This window comes from Rhipicephalus microplus, chromosome 4 (genome assembly GCF_043290135.1).
Source record: "Rhipicephalus microplus isolate Deutch F79 chromosome 4, USDA_Rmic, whole genome shotgun sequence".
Lineage (NCBI taxonomy): Eukaryota > Metazoa > Arthropoda > Arachnida > Ixodida > Ixodidae > Rhipicephalus > Rhipicephalus microplus.
This window is the reverse complement of record NC_134703.1, coordinates 140,168,182-140,185,494: the sequence shown is the minus strand read 5'-3', so window position 1 is coordinate 140,185,494 and position 17,313 is coordinate 140,168,182. Positions and strand designations below refer to the sequence as shown.

Below are 17,313 nucleotides of genomic sequence, written 5' to 3'. Positions count from 1 at the left end.
GTGACACTGGTGACACTCCCTCTACTCGAAGAAGGGGGTGCGAATGAAGACGCAAGCAGTTCAGCAAGCTTCCTGTCAGTGATGCACTGCGCGATGGCTATTGCGAGGACTGGGTATTGCGACACTTTCATGTTAATCATCATGCGCATTATATGCCAGCTGCGGCGACGGCGGCGCAGGTACCTCAGAGAAGAACAGACGCTCGTGCAGCTGCGGTCGCGTAGCCGCTGCGCGCACGTCGCCACATGGCACATAGCGCGCAGCATTGTATAGACCGTTCCATCCTGCGAGGAGGACTGGACTGGCAACCAGTGCTTCCCTTCTTGCTGGAGCGCACCGACGGCACGGAATGCACAAGCTGATGCTTGCGTGCGTGGCGTTTCTAACAATTTTAGCATGTTTTAAGTCAAACTTCATATTTTAGATGCGGAGCATCTAATACTCGAGGCTTGTAGTGCGGCGCCGTCCGCAAGCTTCCTCCTCCTTCTTCCACCATCTGTGCATCCCTTTCTCCTCTACACACCGCGCGCGCTTCACTCCTCCACCATCTGTGCACCCTTCCTCCTCTACACAGCGCGTGCGCTTCTCCTCTTCACGAACATTCGCTAGCTGTATAATGTAGCGCGCATGCGCCGTCACGCTTCGAGAACATCGGCAGCTGACGCGCGCGCATGCGCCGTTGCGCTTCTCCCCCTTCTCGAACATTCGACAGCTGACAGTGCATGCGCCGTTGCGCTGTATATATACTCAAGGTCGGTGCTCGCTCGCTCAGTTGCCGCTCGTCGGTTGGTTTGTACGGCGCGTCGACGTCCGAGGTCGCAACGATCGACGTCCCTTCGACCAGCGCCGGCCAAAGTGTTGGCGGAACCGCAACCAAGTCGTCGTCCGAAGACAAGGCAGCGCGGAGAAGAGCTCGCGACGCCGAACGTAAACGTCGGCGTCGAGCGGGAGATTCTCAACTTAGAGAACGTGAAGCCGCTGAGAGACGTCAGCGTCGAGCAGCAGCACCGGATTCGGCCGCTTTGAAACGTAAACGTCGACAAGAGGACCCGGACTTTCGAAAACAGGAAGCCGAGTGCAAGCGTCGGCGACGAGAGGCCGAACCACGTTAACCAATTTAGCCATCGACCCAAGTAAGTCGCACTTTAACACCCCGTTAACCAATTATATGCTCCGCATCCTCCTCAGTGTTCCCCCGAGGGAAGCTGCGGGCAATTTTTTTTCTCTTTCATTGCGATAACAATTATATCGACACTCTCGATTTTTCCATCAGCGTCTACGTGGACATCGACGTCGGCATCGATGTCATGCACCGTGTATGTATACATATCTATATATATGAAAACGCAAGAAAGAAAAACATTCCAGAAAAAAATTGGCCCCGTATCTGCATGCTAATCTGCAAATTTTGTCGAAAGACGATCTTGCGTCTGAAGAGATTGAACAAAACGTTTATTTGATGTTCTGGGCAAGAAAATCAGTGAATGGTATTCTGAAGGCGCTGCGTTAGAGTTCTTCGAGCGTGCAGCGGAAGTGAACGAGCGCATCAATTCACGTCACACGTGAGACATGAGCGCTATGTGGCAGTTATCTTGGAAAATGAAATGCGCGGCTTCGAAACGGGCGTGAGCACCCGTCTCAAAGGTGAACGCAAGGTAGAACGCAAGACGACAGGTAGGTGCCACTACGTCTTAGCCATAGAATTTGCTAAAATTAACTAGAGGGAACTCTGTCGCTTCGATCATTCAGCGACTTATTACACACACATTAGCCTAATTTTTGTATATGCGGACGGCAAATTGTACTTGCGGCTTCGTTTATTGCTGTGTTTCGGTTTTGTTGCGATCAAAAGAACGAACCCTTTGAACTTCGTGACCAATTTGGACAGGTAAGTCTAAAAGCATAAGGTGGTCAAGCGCAACCACTTAACATTTGCTGTTCTTCGGAAATGTTGTAGGCTCGTGTGCTCAGATTTCGGTGCACGTTAAAGAACCCCAGGTGGTCCAAATTTCCGGAACCCTCCACTACGGCGTCTCTCATAATCATATTGTTGTTTTGGGACGTTAAATCCCACAAATCAATCAACATTTGCTGTTCTTTGTTTCGTGAGAAAACAGCTCCAAGCCACACAAACACACAGAAGCAGGCCAAAAGTACGAAGATTAGACAAATGTGTGTACGACCCACCATTCCCATGGTCGCTGAATTGTCATGCGTTGCAGTTCCCATAGACACTAGCGCCAGAGTTCCCTATAGTGTATATTAGGAAACTTTATGGTCTTAGCAAAGCGTTGGAAACACTTCCATTTTCGTGCAAGCGTTGCATTGTCAGCGCCGCGTGATAAACGCTACGATCTTTAGAATAACTTATGTATGCCTTTTCTAGTAAAAGACGCACATACAGATTATGTACGTGTTGTTATCGTGCCTCAGACACATGCGATAATTGTTATTAAACTGACAATCGCACAAGTATGGGCGCTGAACCTTGAGCAACATTGGTGGGCGCTGCGGGTGGGGTCGGCCATTTGGGGTACCCGTTAGTGCCGTCAAAAGTGCCCGGTACCATTAGGGGGAGAAACAGACAAACGGACAGACCAAAATTATTGCGTCAATGGTCCCCAAAAAGACCTATCGTGTTTAAAAGACTCCGGCGCGCGGAATCGAACGTGGGACCTCCGCGTCCTGAATCCGAGACGTTAACCACTGAGCCATCGAAAGGTACCACCTTCAATGCTCAAACGGCAAGCTATTCATATATGCCACTTACCGCTGTCGACGGACCTCTCAGGGGGGGGGGGGGGGACTATCGTGTTTTCAGCACTATCAGCAAGATGGCGCAGTGAGCGCATGGCAGCTCTCATCTCTCACGCGTACTTTGGCCCGCGTAGAGAATAAGGGTGTGTACGCTCGATTGTGTGCCCTTATCTTGCAGTGGGGAGAATGGTACATCTTATCTGGCCTTTGATTTTCATCGGAACGATTCTGTTGTAGTTACCAGGTGCACAAAGGTGACTGCAATCGTTGCACAGCCTCCGTTTACGAAAAGGGCGCGCTTTTCAGACACAGCGAAGTGATAACTGAGACAATTATTCGTGTTAATCTGTACCTATGCGTACGTTTCGTGCGTCCTTTGAGCGTGGAAAACCTGGGGCACGTTTCGATCTGCTTGCCATTCTGCGCGTGACCTTCCAATTTGTTGCTATCGCATTCACTGCTGTGCCTTTGTGGCAAAGCTGTGACTTTTATTGCAAATCGGCTAGTGAAAGCTCAACGGGAAGTCACTGTGCCATTCTTTGTTGTTCAAAAAACTACAAGAATGGCAGCATATCCATGGGTTGAATGATGGAGAGTGGGGCGAAGCATCCATCCGTCCATGCGTCCGTCTGTGTGACCATCCGGGCGTCTATCCACCCGTCCGTGTGTGCGTCTGTTCGTGCGTTCGCACGTCCATCCGTGAGTCCGTCCCTGCATTCGTCCATGCATCCGCCCTGGCGTCCATTCATGCGTTCATCCGTCCGTGCAGCCATCCATGCGCCCGCCCCTGCATCTGTCTCTGTGTCCGTTTGTCCACCTATTCAACGCTCCAAGTACCACCATCTCGCATTGTTTCATCATATATTCCGCATATAGAAGCACCGCCATCCAGCGGACGTTCCAAGGACTAAACGAGAGGTGGCACACGCATACTTTCTTACGGCTTGCGCTTCGCGTCTACTTCCCACCTTTGACCACCTCGAGTTCATGGTAAATACTAGTTCACTGTATTCATGGCACTCCGGCCCAACGCTCGCTAAACTTTTCTAAAACCAAGGAGCTTACGCCCAGTGAGTATAGCCTAGCAACCCTTTTTTGTCAGATAGTGCTCAATGTACATGCCAATGGCTGCTAATTGGGTAAGAGAGACAGGCGAATTCGGCTTTTAGTTAGCGCGCACGCTGCAATTTTTTTATTGTTCAACAACGCACAGGAGAAATATCCCACCGGCACCACATTGCAGGTCAAAGCGTAAGACATGTGACCTATACTACGATGAGGGACGAACTGGTGGTGCTTTAAAGATAGATTTATTTCCAGAAATACAAAGATTCTGGCGGATACCAGAGCAGGATACCAGAGGATACAAAGAGCTTCGCCCCTAAAAAAAAAAAAGAAGGAGAGCACCCAAAGCAGTCAAATCGGTTGCTTAGTAGCCTCACAGTATGCTTGCATTGTGTGGATGAACTTTCAAGCACGTGGGACGGCTTTAAGCTCTCCCCTAGTACAGTACCAAGTACTGTAAATCGTTAACCACTTCTAAACACAATTTGCTGTCTGAATAAGTATGTGGCACGTATCAAAAAACGCGCAGTGTTCACGATTGCTTCATGGTGCATCGTTTGTGTTACGTGAAAAATTCTATATCTACAGGTGCTTTATTATACCTGGAAAACTCACTGTTCCACTCGGCCAAATAATAACCGGATGCGGTTAGATGGACGACCGAGCAGAAGAATAAAGTACGGCCCTGGCTGTTTAAATTCAAAACATTTAAGAACCACTCGTGGTTCCACCTGTGTTCTTTTCGTTTCGTTTTATTGTTATAATTATTATGGTGGGTTCGGTCAAAACAATTAGCCTCGTAGATCGGCTCAACACGATGATCAATGTAGTTGGAGTGGCTGTATTAACATAGATAAGAAACCCCTCACTTCGAAGCGGGGTAACCAACATGACAGATTCAATTTGTGCTGCACACCAGCCTTGCAAAACCGGAACATTCATTTCAGTCACTGTTAGTTATCGTTAATATTGTGTCAAACAAATCAAGAAAACGAGCCCTTGAACGTACACTTCCTTCCTCCGAGCATTGACTGAATTTTGCATGAAATTGACGGGGCGGAGTCCCGTGAGTGCACAGCTTACGTGAGAAGGTGGGATGAATCGCGCACGATATGCGATATAAAATACAAATAGTTAATTAAAAAAAAGGGGGGGGGAGTTCTGCCACTTCATGTTTGGAATGACTACCTCAGGTAGAGGCATAATCATAAGATGTACAGGTGCAGTGCCTCCGATTTGCTGGCCGACATTTCGATAGGAGGACCTATATTGACCTATCTTGTTATCCTCGGCGTGTTAGTTTCAATTTTATTTTTAATTACTTAGCTTTAAGTTAGTTTTTATTTTAGCGTTTTAGTTTTAACACGCCAAGGATGACACGGCGACTTTGAACAAGATAGGTCCTCTTATCAAAACATCAGCCAGCCAGTCTGAGGCACTTCACCTGTTCATCTTATGATTATCGCACTACGTTGTTTCCATCTGTTGGCTCCCATCAAGATTTTGTACCTCAGGTAGACCATTTTTCGCGTGGTCAAAAACCATGTATGACAAGTCGCGCAATGATGTGTACCACATAGTTAATTCTCTTCTAAGAGCAAAGCAAAAAGTAAAGCACGTTGTTGCGGTTGTATATTGTTTCTATAACTGTCAATGTCGCTCGCTGCTTAGCTTTGCGAACGACAACCAAGATTTCGCGAAAGCCGTACAACTGGTAAAAGAATTATTTTTCAAATAAATAAACACAAAAATTGCTGTTATGCAGATCATAGGCTTATAGGTCTGTGCTTTTGGCTTGCGGTGTCGAGGGCAAACGCGACGTGCGTTAATGACACAGCGCGTCGCGTCTCTCTAATAGCCAAACCAGCCCAGCCGTGGCCAAACACGCAAACTTGGCTAAGCTAGAACAATAGTAGCGAGAATGAAGCACACATTCAGGGTGGTGATTGGCGTGTCGTTAAAAAAAAACACGTATCGCACAGAAAAGAGCAATGACAACATGCGTGGTCACTAGCTACGCAAACGGACGGCGCAGTACTTACGCAATACGGCACTTATGACAGATGCGACTGCAGTCTGAACGCGGCTTACGGCTGTTCCACATGCCGCGATTGCAGCGAAAAAAAAATGTCGTTACGTTCGCCCTGTTTGCAACCGCTGCTAATGGCGGTTTCATTTCACCTTAGGGAATTTTAGAATACCGTTTGCAAGCGCTGCAGGCGTTGCGGGCATAGCGGGCGCCATATCAGTTTTAGAAGAGCGTTGGCCCTGTTGCGATCCGCAACACACGATCGCAGCGACACCATAGCCTCGAAACCAGCGCTTGCGGGCCACATGCGGGCCATCATCAACATACGTAATTTCGGATTTTTTTGCGTGCGGTCCGCGAACGCGAACGCCGACTCGCGTTACGACGCATGCGCAGTGGCAGCAACTGCACCGCAAGGGCTCGCGGTGCGCTATTCTAAAACTCCCTATTGACTGCGAATGCTCTGCGATTTTTGCTCTGTGGCTGGAACGGCGAGTTCTTGCCACTGGTATTTTATGGCAGACATCGCAGAATTTTTCGAATGTAATGTAAGGTTTTGTGCATTCCAATATCATTAGGCTACTATGAACTGTAGCAAAGGGCCCACTTGTTTCATCGTTTTAACAACACTTCCCAGTCTCAAAACATTTTAAAAGTTTCAGCATCTGTCATTGCCAAAACAAACATGTCGAGGCAATTTCGACGGCTTGCCGGCACAGCCTTATTTCGAAGGGTCCCCAGCAAAAATCCCTCCCACAACTGCAATCAAAGCGAAAATTTCCAGCTTGTTGGTAGATCGCCGCAGACAGCTGCGGCGGGAGCGAGCTGCCCTTTTTTTTCGCTGCGAGCGAATTCGCAGCCTGGAAATCGCCACTTTTTATGTCACGTGAAACGGCCTTCAAGTTGCATTCTGGCGCAGTTTTCTGATAAAGTTGGTGCACAGTAAAACTTTTTACACCCAGAAGGGTGTAAATGAGCTTGTCCCGTGGACGACACCCTAAGGGTGTTAATTCAGCACCTTCCAAAAAGGGTGCTTTTTCATGCACCCTTAGAATAGGGTGTACATGTAAAAAAACTGTAGGGTGTTACAAAAACACCCTTAAGGAAGGGTGCCTTCGATGTCCATCACTTTTTTAGCACCCTCTGAGGAGGGTGCGAGAAGGGTGCACAAGGGTGTTGAGTGCCCGCCATGGCAGGGGTGCCAGTATTCTTTTAGACTGCACTAATAGATATCAGCATGCACTGATTACACACTACTTGAAGAAAGTGGTCCTGATTATCAATGGTGCACCACCTGTCGAGCTCCATTCATTGCGTCTGGGCAAAAATATAAACGCGTACTATCGTGTATGAACTTCTGCTGGATCTATATATACTTCAAAGTATATGCATAATGCGCGTTACAAAAAATGAAGCCTTGCTGCCCTTGCATATTGCGTTTATGTAATAGGCAAATAAAACATAAACTTTTTTTCTGCCACACAACTTTTTCACCAGATATACGTTCACGTATACGTACACTACACATGCAACACCTCAAATGTTTATTATATTTATTCAGTTTCACTTCATTGACAATTCTTTGCAACATACAATTACACTGGTTTCAGTTTAGTATACTGCTTCAAGTACATAGAGACTACAAATGAAATATACGCTAATATATCCCTATAATTCTTTCAAGTATCTACAATCCCAGTGGTTTCCAGTTTAATACTCCTTCATGTACACAATCGGTTAATAGGAATGAAATACAGGCAAATATATACTTATGATTCTTTCAAATATATACAATCACCATGATTTCACTATATACGCCTTCATGTACACAATCGTTCCCAAGAAGTGATGCACACAAAAATATATATGGTAGTGTTTTCAAATGTATACAATCACAGTGGATTAAGCTTTGTATTCCTGGATGTATAACAATTGGTTATGAGAAATGATGTACATGCAAACATATACGGGTTTTCGCACATATATCTTTAGCGAATACTTAAGAAACCAATACAATGATCAGAAACACAATAAGCTAAAAACGAACACAAAACTGAGTCAAAACACACAAAAAACAAAAGAGGTAATGCATAATTATGGCTAATGACACAGCTGGGTCACTTTATGCCAAATGTCCCAGCCATTTTGGCAACCATCTCAAATGTATTCGAAAAACTCGTGCTGCAATGAAAATAGTGAACTTCTGGAATATTTAGGAGAGGAAAAATATTTGGTCACGTGGCTGCCCTCTGAACTTCCTGGAATGCCGTCTAGGTGTTGTATGTGAAAAATTTTATTTTAAAAGCACCGCTCCTTCTTTCCATACGAAACTCGGTCTACGTGTTAGGTAACAAGAGCTTAATTTGGGAGAGTTAGTTCATCGTGGTTGTGTGCTAGTCACAGCGCGACAAATTTAGGAAGAGACAGAAAGGACAGGAAAGAGCACCGACTGTCAACTGAATTTAATGAATGTGCTACGAGCGCTTTTATACGGAGTACAAGAACCGTATTCATGCGCGACGACACGTGTGAGCACTACAAAATAATCTTAACTGTGAAAAGAATACTCCCTCTCGGAAAGGATAAGTGAACGTGTAGTGATGCACTGATCATTGGTTTACCTGATGAAAAATCCTTCTACAAACGTTAAATTGGCATTAAGTAAACCTATTCTCGTGACGAATGGGGCAAGATTGACTATTCCTGTTGCTGTTTAGTACACACACTTTTGAAAGCTTGCAAGGGGTGGAAAACAACACGCTAATATCATATCTGCTGGCTATTTTTTTAATTGTGAGACACATGATGTGGTATAACATGCAAAGGTTTTGGTCATTGTTTTTTGTTGGTCCTGTCTTCTTTAACTTTACTTTCTGCAGGAGGGTTTCGCAAACGGGTGTGATGATTATGTTGGGATACCCAGCATCTTTTAGTCTTTTAATCTGGTTTTTAAACCTGACCTCACCCTTGTGCTAACATGACTTCTGAAGGGTGGCCTGAGTACATGTGGTATCAATTCCTCTTTCTACTAATTTTGAATGCCCACTATGAAAAGGCAGAACATTCTTAGCACTCCTGGGCTGATAGCACCAGCCAATACCCCAACAGCATCATCACACTTGTTTGCGAAACCCTCCTGCAGAAACTAAAGTTAAAGGAAACAGGACCAAAAGAAAAAGAGAATGACCAATCACCTTTGCATGTCACACGGTACTATGTACATAAGGTGTCTCACAATTTTAGGAAAAGAGCCAGCAGATATGACATTGTTGTTTTCTACCCCTTGCAAGCTTTCAAAAGTGCATGTACTTACAGCAACAGGAATAGTCAATCTTGCACCATTCGTCGCTAGAATAGGTTTACTGAATGCCAACCTAATGTGTATGAGATACCGCTAACACGTGGAAAAGTAAACATAGGACAAACTGGGCAATGCTTCAATGATCAAGCAAGACAGCATGCTTTAAATGTTAAGAAGGGCTATAGTAGTCTCATGGCCGGGCACCGTAAAGAATGTAAGTGTAGTCCTAGGTTTCATAAAACACGGTTTTTGAAAAAAAAGCAAGCAGAAAAATGAGAGATTTTAGAACTCTTTATTAGGAAGGCCAAGGATCAATGCTTCAGTACACCTTCACTTATCTTTTCCGAAAAAGAGTATTCTTTTCTCGGTTAAAATTATTTTGTCATGGTCACACATGTGTTGTTGCAGATGAGCCCTGGTCTTGTGCTCAGTATAAAAACGCTCGTAGCACCTTCAATAAAATTCAGTTGACAGCGCTCTTTCCTGTCCTTTTTGCGATACGATTTTTATTACAGAAAAAATTTCATTTTCTTACAATTTAGGTATAATGATGAGTTTTCATTGTATCACAACATGGAGCAAATTGCATCTCAGTACGGACCAAAATCACAATTTTGTGAAATTCGTGATATTTTCTCGTATATTTCAGCAGCTTGAGAGCTCTAATGATATTTTTTCCTCAAAATATACCTTCTGTGGAGTAAGTATTGACTGCTCAGATATTCATACAAAGTGCAATAAAAAATTTAAACATAACGCATTTTGCCTTTATTCTTGGAAGCGAATGAAAAAATTGCACTAATATTATTGAGCTTCAAATACTTTACAGAAGCACATTTACTTAACAGGTAGACCGAATTTGCTTTAGAAAAAATAAGCGGTAGTTTTAAAACGAATTTTTCCACAAACAGCACACAGACGGCATTATGCCAGGAAGTTATAAGCCAGCCACATGAACAAAACTTTTTTTCTCGCTGAAATATTCTAGCAGTTCACTGTTTTCAACGCAGTAAGTCAGCACTTTTTTTTTCAAATACAATTCAGATGGTCGCCAAAGTGGCTGGGACGTTTGGCATGGAATGGTCCAGCTATATTTAAGCAAAATAACTTACACAAATAACAATGTTTGTTCATCTACCACGACCACACTAGAAAAAGTTGTTCAGGCATTGTGACACTAAAATTTTCAGCGTCGTACTGCCTGAACTTCTTTGATAAACTCCAAACTCACGCCGAAAAAAAGCCGCTCAATCACAGTGGATGTTAAAGGCCTTGCAGCCGTAGACAATGTTGAAAATAAAAAAAATCAACTCATCAGTGCTGTCACTCCTTCTTCGTCATTACTGACACGGAAGATTTTTCGGTTATCCATGTGGAGGTTCAGGAAGTAGGCTTGCTCTAGGCTGGGACCGGGGGGTAGACTACGCAGGACGTCAGCGGCACCCTCCCATCCTGTAATAAGAGCAAATATGACTTCTCATAAAAGGATGTTCGTGCTGTTCTGGCAGCACCATATATAAAGAATGTGTAGTGTGTATCCTTCGAAATGGCGTGTAATTGACATTACACTGAACTCGAAGCATACAACCCATACATTCCAATAATTTCGTATGATAAAGATAAGAGTTTTCGAGCATACAGCAAATTCCCGAAATGAGATGAAGTTTAAGACTACAGCTCAAAAATGGCACTTACGAAAGCCTGAACTCACCTAAGAGTCGAATTCCTTCTAGAGTAGTGAGCCAGTGTGAAAAACAATTCCTAAAGTACAACGTTCAGAACATGTAACATTAATCAAAATGCACAAGAAACTTACCTCTTCATGTACAAACAGTGAAGACATCTCTGCTTTCTCTTTTACATGAGAACAAATGATCTTGGGCGTGGCACTAGCGAAGAGGTCTGCAAAAAAAAGTAAAAGATTTACTGACTTTAACCACCCCCTCAAACAATCTGAGGAATCGTTACAAGTCACCAATCAGTGCAATTCCGACTGCCTCTATAAGGGCATCAAAAATGAACAATTTTCTCGTTCTTTCTACTCCCACAAGACGCTCCGTCAATGGAATCTAATCCAAATTTGACGCTGTGCTTCCTATTTGCCTGCTTTCTAGACGTAGGGCTGCGAACATGTGTTTTGTGCACCTAATCTAGCACAGAAATTAGTCATCTATAATTCAATCATCTTAATTCATTGTAATTTGATAAAAGATGTGATAGCTCGTCCAGTTTTTAAAGAGTTGCGGGCTTGCAATAGGCACTGCCTTGCACGCATGAAAGCACTTCTTTTAAAAAAAATTCAAAGCTTGCTTTCAGAAAAAGCGTCTGGCATATTTCGACAACCAAGCCCATCCTCTGATGGCGGTCAGGGGCACGCTATTAGCGATTATTCACTACGGGATTTACAAACGTAACCCGTGCCTAAATACTCAGTTAAACACAATCACGCAAGTAAGAGCGCTCGAACGACACCAACGCGCGCGGACGCCGACTACGTTGCAGCAGCCATGGCTTATGCTAGAGCTACCGCACATAGCTGCGACAGTAACGTATACTCTCTCGATTCTGTTATAACGCCGAACATTATCGCAGATGAAAGCGAAGCACAAAAACAGCAAACAGAAACGAGGGAAAACAACGCACGGCGATGGCCACAACAACGCGCCTTTGGAAGTCTGCTAGATCTTTCCCTGTTGCTGATGACACTCGTCCTAAATAGCTTAAAAGACCGAGGCGCACGTGCTGGGAGCATCGCGGCATATCAGCACCTCCAACTATACCATCTTTAAGCAAAAAAAAAAAAAGCCATTTCGTACAGTGCGCCTCTGTACATAACTTTTGCTTTTTCTTTCTTTTTTACGCTTACACCTACAGAAGCATGTTGCACATTTGAGTATTAATAGAAATGTTATTACGATGTAGCCCAAAGCACATCTTAAAACAATATCAATCACTTTGTGCGGTGTAGAGACAATGTGCGATCAGCAACTAATCCCGCCCTTGTTAAGTGATCACATCACTCACTGTATGTATGAGTGATGCAGGCACTTACACAACATCGCGCATAGCAGTGTGAACTCGTTAAGTCACACGTTTAATCGGGCATCTGCAACAGGCCCGCGAACACATGATGTTGTAAGTGGTTGGCAGCCTACTTCGGCAGAGCTGCTGCAGGCGCCCAGCTAGCGCTGTATGATTACTACATACGAAAACAGTACACTCACCGTTAACAGGCCCACGTTGTCCGTGTCCGCCACTCCATGAATATTCCTTAATCCAAGCGTCACTTCGAACACGGTGTCATGCGTGACCACCATTGAATATGCGCCTGTTCGCTAGCACACACACAGCGGCCAAGACCCCAGACCAACGCAACGCATTTGAAAGACGATGAGACAGAGAGAGCGACGTTGAGATAGAGAAGGAGGAGGCACTGGCGGCGCCGCAGCTGTCGACGCTGGTGTTCGGTCACGCAACTATTCGCTTATCTACGCCGCCGTTGTGGGAGCAACGCTGGCCGTGGTGAGCGGGGTGGAAGAGGGGGAGGAGCTTGAAACCCGCCAGGACGGCGCCGAAAGGCAAACGCTATAGCGCATACGGCGGACGGCCGTTCGTCCCGGAATGACTCCTTGTAAATGGCAACTCTCCTTCCAGCCAGTCGCACAGCGACGCAGGCTATTTACCAGCCTCGGGTTCTTTGAGTATTTTGACGGAATGCGATTGCAGTGGGCGAAAAATAGTGATGCAAAACTTGCGGAAAACAAAGTGCACCATGGAATGACCAGAAACAATAATTATTTCGTCCTCGGTGGCATTAGCGGGAGAGCATCGCTACACCTTTTTCCAGAGGAATTTCTTTTTGCATTGTCAGTGTCTGGCACTTCCGCGTATGGTGCCGCAAACTCTGAATGCGTAGTCGAAGCTGGAACAAATTATTCCACAGTCGCGGATGTTTAGAAGGCTTGCACGCACCACGAAACGTGCCGAGGTTGTTATAACAAACTTTTTGCTGACCACAAGATCAGCACATAATTCCATATGGTTGCCCAATGAGCTAGCTAAGCACCTGTAGCAAAGGCAGGGCGCGTTCTTGTTAAACGTTGTTAATATAAACGATGGTTGTGCATAAGTGCAGTGACAGCTTTCCGTGGGAATTGTTCATAACCCACGTTTTCGAGCGTAGAAGCACCTCAGCGTAGCTAATCAGCTACCACAGCAAGTTCGTAAGCAACGATCAGGTACGAAATTGTGCAGCTGTTTTCCATGTACTGAATAGTCCGTGTACAGTGCGTTGACCACCGCCATTCCTTAAGCCACCTCCCATATAGACTCCCAGTCTGAACAGGTGTGGGACCTTAAACAATAAGAAGCAGTGCCTCCCCCCCCGCACACACACACACACACGAAATTCGGGGGTGCACGGGCTGATACACACGCATACTTATTCACAGGCGCACACACATACCGTATACACACATACGGCCACACACACACGCGACCGTAAACGCACGCATGCATGGGCGTACACATGTGCACAGGCACGCTTAACACAAGCACGGACTCGCACATACGCGCGCACGCACACATGCACGGGTGTACACACAATCGCGCTTACACGCACACACACCCACCCATACTCGGGCGAACATTATTTGTGTGTATATAATCCATAGCAAACATGCAGCATATAACCAACGCTAAGGAAAGCTTTCGTAACATGGATTGCAGTTAATTGTCATTATAGATGAAACGCGATTTGCTTCTGCTGACATTCTGCTGTATTCGGAGAGCACCTTCACACATTCTAAGTCAATTAGGCCGTCATTTAACGCAACGTCCACATATTCGTGCAGTAGCTGCGCTGCTCGGCCGCCAATCCGAAGATCGCGGGTTCGATGCCGGCCGTGGCAGTCGAATTAAGGCGGAGGCGAAAAGGTAGAAAGAAGCCTTTGCACTGTGAAAATCTCTGCAGCCTTCCACTACGACGACCCTCATAATCATATCGAGGTTTTTGAGACGTAAAATCCCAAATATTATAATTATGTGTTCTTCTTATGCTGCATATTCCATCTGATGAATCGGCACCTACACCCTTCTCAGGCACAAAAGCACCCTTAGAGCCTATTTTAGGGTGCTATTGAGGCAAGCACCCTAACAAAGGGGTGCTTTTTTTCAATCGACCATTTATGGGTGTTAAAGGGTGTTGCAAGGGTGCTTTCTCGTAAAAGCACCCTTTTTACACCCTTTTGGGTGCAAAAATTTTTACTGTGTGGGGTAGAAACACCCTTCCCTACATGCCCCATTTCATGCTTGGCACGTTTAGTGCTCGTGCCTTATCAAAGAAATATCTCGATGGATTGATAAGCAGGGTTTAACGTCCCAAAACCACCATATGATTATGAGAAACACCATAGTGGAGGGCTCCTGAAAACTTGAACACCTGGAATCTCCAACGCGCACCCAAATCTCAGCACACGGACCTACAGCATTCTCGCCTCCATTGAAAATTCAGCCGCCACCACTGGGATTCGATACCGCGACCTACGGGCCATGTACCTTAGCCACTAGACCACCGTGGTGGTGCCAGAGAATTATATCTTGAAACGCTTCATGCTTCGCCCACCCACAGTTTTTTTAGAAGTGGAGCGTCTTCAAATCGAGCTCATTCCGGCGTCTGGCGTGACCACTCTTACTGCGCATGCGCGATCCCCCTCTCTCTTCTGTCGTACACTCTCCCTCTCTTGCCGCGCAAAGCCGATGCAGACAGCGCCGCCTAGTCTATGATCGCTCCCCACTGACTCTCCTCTCGGCATTCCTCCCGATTGCCTTTACACTCCCATTGTGCATGCGCGACCCTCTCTCATGTCTCCTATAGAGACCCCCTTTTCGCCTCGAAACGCTGACGCAGAAGTCGTCTGCTAGCAAGTTTCTTGATTCACACACACCCACCCACACACATACACACACACACACACATACACACACACACACGCACGCACGCGCGCACACACACACACACACCATATATATATATATATATATATATATATATATATATATATATATATATATATATATATATATATATATATTAAGGGAAAGAAGTGTATACCTAAGGGCTCGTTTTTCCGTGTTTTAACACAATAATAATGAGATCTAACAGACAGTAATGCCAAGGAATGTACAGGGGAAGTTATTAGAACCAATTGATAGTAAATAAGAAGAAAGAAAAGTGGATGAAAAAATAACCAGCCGTGAGCAGGAATCGAACCTATGACCTTCGAATGGCCCAGTTTTTTGAACGGGACGGGAACTGTCGTAGGTTCGATTCCTGCTCACGGCTGGTTATTTTTTCATCCACTTTTCTTTCTTCTTATTTACTATCAATTGGTTCTAATAACTTCCCCTGTACATTCCTTGGCATTACTGTCTGTTAGATCTCATATATATATATATATATATATATATATATATATATATATATATATATATATATATATATATATATATATATGCACAAACAGTCATAGACACATGCGCCATCACTATACACACACGCACGCGCAGGCACACACACACACGCAAAATACAGCTGCTCTCGCTGCACAACCGTTCACTAGCCACGCACTGGATTTCGACCTCCAAGGTAAGCCCGGTGGAAAATTTTTCCTGTGTGTTGTTTACAATAAAACTTCACAGCTTGCGCGTTTAGTAAACGCGGACTGTGAATGTCTGTGTCCAATGAAAGTCTTTTATCTCTCAATGTTCAATAGCAGCAATTGGCATGATCCAGTAGGAAACACTCCAGCACAACGCCACGATGAGTGCCAGCGTCTACTCCGCCGCCAGTGTAAGCGTTAGCGCCCGCTCTTTCGTATCTACACACATGGTGGCCTTTAGCCGCTCATGGTGTAATTTTTATTATGCACTGACATCGAACAATACTGGACCCTATAGCATTTGGCTCCACGCGAGCACCGTCGAAGGAATCGAACCGCGACACCTGAATCAGCAGCCAAGTACCTATACCACTGCGGTGGACATGTATATTTAATTCGTGCGTTTGCCACCCCTTGGAGGGCGTAAAAGCCTGTGGTTTAGCCATAGTTATTTCTGAGCGAAACAGTGTGAATATAACGTAGGATGCTCGATTTCAATGACAAGACGCTAAAACCACGTTCCAATCGCTGTATGCATCCTGCTACAGGCGCAGAAAAAAGCAATGGAGCATATAAGAGCCTTTAACAATCCTAGAGAACCAGTGTAAGAAAAAAATGTAAAGCATAAACTCGAAGTTGCTTTAAGCATCACGGATATGATATTCATGCAGTGACTTCGTAATATTATGTAACTGACACGTTGTGCAACACATAATAGAGCACATCGTATAACGCACGCTATAAAATTTTGTGAGTCAGTATAACGCTTAAAGGGCAGTAAAGTCAAATAATTTATGTCAGAGAGACGTCTAAAGTGACAATATTACCAACAGCAACAAGTTACATAGAAATGGAGGTAAATGTATGAGAACAGAAGCCCCGTGAGTTGGGCAATCGCAAAATCTCATGTGACGTAATAAAATGCTGCTTGTTCATTTGTGTTTTAAATGCGAATCATTTCTTAGCGAACTTCAGCGAGTTTGAGCGTATCTATCTATCTATCTATCTATCTATCTATCTATCTATCTATCTATCTATCTATCTATCTATCTATCTATCTATCTATCTATCTATCTATCTATCTATCTATCTATCTATCTAGCCACCTACGACATTCAGCTCTCCTGGCCGTTTCGATAATGGTATCGTTATCAACCATGGTATAGGATAGCATGACTGTATGAAGAACATATCTGACTAGTCATAATATGAAAATCATGACAAGCATGTCATGAATGCCATGATTTACATTTCATGGTCCTGCAGCTCCTGCGGTGGTTTCGTTCACATGGCATGTTGCAAAACTGATATGGTATGACATGATTGCATGTCGAACACAAGCGACTGACCGTAACATGAAAATCATGACATATGTGTAATGTAACAGCATGACTACATGCCACGCTCATGATGCGGTCACGGCCGTTTCGTTAGCTTCACATGTACTAAACTCGGTATTACGCGACGCGAACAGATGACATAGGTAAATGACCCATCCAAAC

At 44.9% G+C, this 17,313-nt stretch overlaps 1 long non-coding RNA gene across 1 annotated transcript; it reads right to left on the bottom strand.

Annotated features, from left to right (window-relative positions):
* Window positions 1–10,341: 10,341 nt before the first annotated feature.
* On the bottom strand, window positions 10,342–12,567 carry LOC142814022 (uncharacterized). Its single transcript, XR_012894777.1, has 3 exons — window positions 12,377–12,567; window positions 10,969–11,054; window positions 10,342–10,604 (listed from the first exon to the last, which is right to left on the bottom strand). It is a non-coding gene; the product is annotated as an uncharacterized LOC142814022 (long non-coding RNA).
* Window positions 12,568–17,313: the final 4,746 nt, after the last annotated feature.